We start from the raw sequence: 6,665 nt of genomic DNA, 5'->3' as shown, positions 1-6,665 counted from the left end.
ACATATGTGTTCCCTCGTAACAACATGTAACCGTAGATTTCTCAGGAAAAAAGCCCAAGACTTTGTATCTTCTCCTTCAACTAGGGAAGAGGCAACATGAAGAATGTTGTGATTATCATCTTTAACAACTTCAAATAATAAAACTTGCTTGTATTTTGCATACAAGAATGTAGCATTAATTTGGGCTACGGTTTGTAGTATTTCACAGCATTAATACATTATGATAAGTCCAAAAAACACATTATAATTGACATCAATCTCGGAGTACTCAATCATTCTCGTATGCATGGTGAGTTTTAAACTCAACTACTATCCCAGGATTCAGTCTGCTCAGTAGGTTAAACTAGTTAGGTAGTTCCTTGTATGATGTATCCCACTCGTGTTATAGTTTTATAAATGCATTATGTTTTGCCTTCCATACTTTTTTGTAGGAGACTTTGTACCCATATTGAGATTGTATTGTAGAAATCAACACTACAATAGCTATGTGGGAGCTTGCTTTGACCATAGGCATTATGGCTTGGCAAATCACGTTGGAGTCCAAGTTTCGATGGTTCTGGTTGATCTCTCATGCACAGTATGTATAAAGACAATTTTATTTTCCTAGTTCCCATATGTCATTGTTTCTCTTCCTATTTGAAACATGAACCATCCAGTTACAGCCGTTATCATGTTTGACACAATAACATATATACTTTTCTGTGGTAGATCAATCGACTCTAAAGTGAACTGAATTACGAATATTGTAATTTTTTATTACCATCATTGCTTCGTCTTCAAATGTGAACTTCATTCCATGATATAAATCACCATCGTTGATTGATAAATGCCTCTCATAGTCTCCAACATTAGGCACATCTAGAAATTTTGGCCTGTATATCGTGTCACAATCAGCTTCAGACATGTGTGCTGGAGGTTCTTATTGAAATGTATTTATAGGAACTTCATTTGTATCATCATCGTAGTCCATGTTGAATTGTGGTGATTCGAGTTCAATGAATAATCCAATCTTCGCTTTTGGCTCACGAAGTGGTTCTTCTGGTGGAGATGAGGGTTCCTCTGTGATTTTATTGTTTAGGTCAAAAAAGTTCACATATGAATGCTTTACTCTGGAAATTGAAGGGATGTCTCTATATGGGTTATGAACTAAGTGTTGTGTCTAATTCATCTTTATATTGAGGTCAAAGAAGCTAGCAGATGAATGTCTCCCCCTGAAACTGGAAGGCATCTCCATATTGAGGTGAAAAAAGTTGGCAGATGAATGCCCCTGTTGAACTTGATAAAATGGTACCAGGAGGTGGATTTGCCATTAATGATGTGAAATCATTACAAATTGTTTGAGTTGGACTATCAACTTGATGAACTGGTTGAGGCAACCCATAATGGGGGGAAAATGACATACCACAAACTGTATGAATGATAACTCCGTAAAAAGACTCCATTTTTAGTCTTTTTATTTAAGTTATTGTTTGTCTAAACACTGTTGTCATAGCATATTAGTTGTATTTAGTTGCATTTAGATTATAATTGCGTGTGGTGGATAAGTTTTGCCTAAGCAAGATTTATTTGTCTTAACTGATAATGCTGAGGAGAAAGGGCTTTTGTGGGTTGTATGTGTACAAGAATTGACTTAGAGGAACATTCCAGTCGTGAAAATACATTTTGCAAGGGCTAATAGAACACAAAAGACAAATAATGTGAGGAACATATTTTTTTTGCCAAGGCAAGATGTATCTTGCAAGTCTGAAGCGGATCTGACGAATTGTTGATGTCACCTGCCAGCTGTACGACTGACCTCATATGCAATCAAGCCCCCAAGATTCTGACCATATTCAGTTGTCTTTCCATATATAGTATAGACAAGTTAACACGAGTATTTAGGGAATATTTAATTACGCAAAATCCTAGAAAAAATCCCTTAATAAATACCAGTCACAGCTGCCAAAAAGAGGGATGCAAGGAAGAAAACATTTACCTGAGGCATTGAGTATGTGGTTGTAGCACCTTACCTTCCACCGTTCTCCAACCCAATCGTCCTTGGTGCTCTCCACAGCCAGGCAATAGTAGAGCGCCGGTCATGCCTCGAGAGAGGCTAGCCATCAGAGTAGGCGTGGTGCTGGTCAGAGATGTCACAACAAAGCCCCCTGTTTTGGGGGTTGTTCTTCCTTTGTTCTTAATTTATTTAATCTGTTTTTGGGTTTGTATTAAACGATGATACTCTTGGATGACACTTTGGCAACACCATGAATTATTTACTTGGTGTTGGTTTTTGTTTTATCGAGACAATTATTTTATGGTTCGTGAATGATGCATTATGATTTTACATACAACTGTTTTGTTCATTATTTTAATATTTTACCTTGTCATTTTAAGAGTTTTTGAGAGATGGCCTAATACCAAGGCGAAACACTTTCAGACCTTTTAAGAGCTTTGGAGAGATTATCTTTTTTCTAAAAATTGATTCTTAGATTCGAGAGAATTAAGATAGATCTACGTGAACAATAGGATAAAATCCAGGATGGTGATGTTCTAACCTACCTACTTTAGAGATAAGGAGAGGGTTTCAATCGACTAAAAGGGATAAAGGCTTGAGTATGATAGACAACGACTATAGTTCACGCTCAGGGGTATTGCTATAACAAGAGTCTAACAAACCAAGGGTTGTAGTTAACGCTGAGTAGTATTGCCATAGCAACCATCTTAGAATACTCAGTAATCCTGTCAGGCAGCCTAAGCATATCATAACAAATCCTTCTAGACTTAGAATAATTTCTCACCATAGCAAAAGACTAACCTGAGTGCTCCATGAAAAGTTTGAATATGTGAGGTTATTCTGAATATATTTGAGTCAATGTTTTTCTTTGTTTTGGTGATTTTTATTTGTCACTTTTGCATATTTTCTTTGCCTCGACCAAACTTTTCTACAACCATACTTCACAACCTTCTCTTTCTTTAGCAACAGTTTGACACATGTTCGTATAATCCATTGCTAATTTTTTTCTGTTTTGACAAGAATTCAAGAACTAGCTCGTGACACCTAGTTTTAGTTGTGGTGAAAAATCAAAACCCCTACCAATCTTTGAGGAGACGATAACTCACTTACCCTTTATTACATGAGTCGACTGTGTATACTTGTACAGAATTTCTTGCCTTATCATATACGTTTATAAGCGATCAAGTTTTTGGCTCTGTTACCGGGAATTAGCAACTGACGGAATTTTTTAAAATTGTTTCCATAACAAATTTTTATTTCTTGTCACATTTTACTTAGTTAGTTTAACCTGTTTAATTTTTTTATTTTCCTTTGATGGTTTTTATCGTTACATGAACCTGAGATCTGATGGTAAACCACTAAAACCATTTGACCTTGAGATTGAACAATAGTTCAGCAAAGGTGACATAACGAAAGGGCCAGAGATTATATGAATCGACAACAATATCAAGGCGATAACAATATGGGAGATCAGGCAGATCCCGACATAGTGGAAAATAATCTTCCTAAAGAAGCTGTAAGACCACGAGCAATACGAAACCACTTAAATATGATTCTTGATGATCTCAATCCAGGCATTGTGGCACCTGAAATACAGGCAACCCATTTTGAACTTAAATCGGTGATGTTTAACATGCTAAATTCCATCGGTCAATTTGGTGGCTCGCCTAATGAGGATGCTATACAGCATGTCCGTATTTTTCACAAAGTGTGCGATTCATTCAGGCAACAAGGAGTGCATGAAGATGTACTGAAGCTTAAAATTTTCCCTTATTCCCTACGCGACCGAACGAGATCTTGGCTCAGTGGAGTCCCTTCGAGCTCAATGGAATCTTGGGCAGATTTATGTAAAAGTTTTTTACTTCGATACAACCCTCCCAATATGAACACACAACTAGGCAATGACATTGCAAGTTTTCACCAAGGTGACGAGGAGTCCATGTACGAATGTTGGGACAGATACAAAAGTTTGCTTCGCAAGTGTATGAACCAAAAATTTCACGACTGGACTCAAGTTGTGATGTTTTATAATGGAGGCAATGCACCTACTCAAATGGTGTTGGATGCCTCAGCGAATGATACTTTTCTTGATAAATCACCCAAGAAAGCCTTCGATATCCTCAACAAGATAGAGAATAATGACTATCAATTCCCAACTACAAGGCTTGGAACCGGTAGAAAAGTATATGGATGATACGAAATTGAGGGTAAGGATTCAGTCTCTACTCAACTTTCTGCTATGAATAATATGTTGAAAATTTTACAGCATCCTACTGAGGTGAGAAAAGTCAAGGCAACTAGTGTTGCATGCATTCTTTGTCGCCACAACCATCATGAAAGTGAATGTCGAGAAAACCAGGAGTCCATCAATTTTGTGGGCAACTACAACTGAAGCAATAACAATCACTATTCTAATACATATAATTCTGGATGGCGACAACATTCAAATTTTTCATGGGAAAATCAAGGAACTAACAACAATAATCATGCAGGAAATAATAATAGGCCATAGCATAATAGATCGGAATATCAAAATTTTCAGCATCAGCACCAGCAAATGCCCTAGCAACATAATAAAGATACATCTTCTTCCTCTAATACAAACTCTAATTCTAACTCCTTGGAAGTGTCATTGCAGGAATTTATGGCCTCGACAAAAGATTTCATGGCTTCAACAAAGCCTTGATTCATGAACACTCATCGACAATCAAGAACCAAGGTAATTTATTACAAAGCCAAGCAGCTCTCTTGCAAAGCCATAGTTTATCCTTGAGAGAATTAGAGAATAAAGTGGGTCAAATCACCACGGCATTGCATTCTCGCCCAGAAAAAAGTCTCCCTAGTGATAATGAGGTCACTAAACATCATGGAAAGGAGCAGTGCAGTGTAATTAAACTGAGGAGGGGTACTTAGATTAATCAGAATGAGAAGTTTGGGGGGAGCAAACAGAAAATTCTAGACAAGGCACTACACAACATGGGGATCAAGTTAAAATTGTTGAACTAGAGGGATTGTCTGAGGAAAAGGAAAAGGATGAAGATTCAAGAATTCATTAAGCAGATAGTGGAAAATTTATTGCCAAGGTAAAATTCTCCCACTACCTATAGCAGATGAAGTTAGACATCCACCGCCATTTCCTCAATGATTGAAGAAACACAATGACGAGATTTAATTTAAGAAATTTTGTTAACGTCCTGGACCAATTGTATATTAATGTTCCCTTGCTTGAAACCATTGAGCAGATGCCTTCCTAAGCTAAATTTCTAAAAGACATTGTCGCGAAGAAGAGAAAGGTAGAAAAAATAGAAAATGTTTCCATAGTGAAAGAATTCTGCTTCGTATTAAGCAAACTTCCGCAAAAGAAAAAAGATCCTGGAAGCTTCGTGATACCATGTTCTATCGGTGACAACTTTGTTGGACGAGCTCTGGTTGACTTGGGGTCAAGTGTAAATTTGATGCCCAACTCCATATCTTTAAAACTATAAATGTGTAACTCTTGCACAACCACCGTTATCTTACAGTCAGTTGACCAGTCTTTTGTCTGTCCTGAGGGAATAATTGAAGATGTCATTATGAAAGTGGATAAATTTGTGTTTCTAATTGACTTCCTCATATTAGATTGTGAGGCCGATGAAAATGTACCCATCATTCTTGGGCGGCCCTTCTTTTCCACTGGACGAATCTTAATAGATTGCAAGAAGGGAGAATTCACGATGCGGGTGGGAGACCAAAGTGTCACAATCAATATCTTCAACTCCATGAAGTATGTTAATGATTCAGAATAATGCCAATGCATTATAGACATGGAATTAATGGAGGAAGAGAGATCAGAAAATCTTGGCCAAGGATAATTTTTACATACAGATGAGTACGACACTTTATGCCAAGACAAAAAAAATTTGACGAAGGAACATGAAAATTTTGGCCTGGGTAAAAAATTGTTAGAAGAGGATCGTGACAACTTTTGCCTCGACAACAGTTTTTCGAATGAAGCAAATGACAGATTTCCTGATAATGAAACCAAATCGGGTTATGAAGATAAATTGGAGGAACAATCTAGCTTTCTTCAAGCTAGACTAGGTATGAAATTTAACCCCTTGGATTTCAATAAATTTGTTTCCCCAAAATCATCGTTAGAGCTTGCACCCATATTGGAACTTAAAATTTTTCCTTCGCATTTGAAATATGTTTATCTAGGTAATAATGAAACTTTATCGATGATAATTTATGCTAGTCTAACCTTCGAACAAGAGAACAATTTGTTAAATGTTTGTCACAGCACAAAAAAGCTATCGGGTGGACCATGGAAGATTTAAAGGGAATCAGCTTTACAATATGGATGCACAAGATCAACTTAGAAGATAGTCATAGCAATTCTGTGGAACCATAAAGAAGACTAAACCCGATCATGAAGAAAGTGGTGATGAAGGAAATCATAAAATTTTTAGATGCTGGAGTAATTTATCCAATATTCGATAGCTCATGAGTTAGTATGGTGTAGTTCGTGCAAAAGAAGGGTGGTGTAATCGTGGTTAAAATTGAAAATGATGAGCATTAAACTACAAGAACAGTCACGAGCTGGCGGATATGTATGGATTATAGGAAGCTCAATAAAGCAATAAAGAAATATCACTTTCCTCTCCCTTTCATTAATCAAATGCTCGATAGGTTA

The sequence above is a fragment of the Hibiscus syriacus genome, unplaced genomic scaffold, assembly GCF_006381635.1.
Source record: "Hibiscus syriacus cultivar Baekdansim isolate YM2019G1 unplaced genomic scaffold, ASM638163v2 tig00001478_pilon, whole genome shotgun sequence".
Taxonomy (NCBI): Eukaryota; Viridiplantae; Streptophyta; class Magnoliopsida; order Malvales; family Malvaceae; genus Hibiscus; species Hibiscus syriacus.
This window is presented reverse-complemented; position numbering follows the sequence as displayed.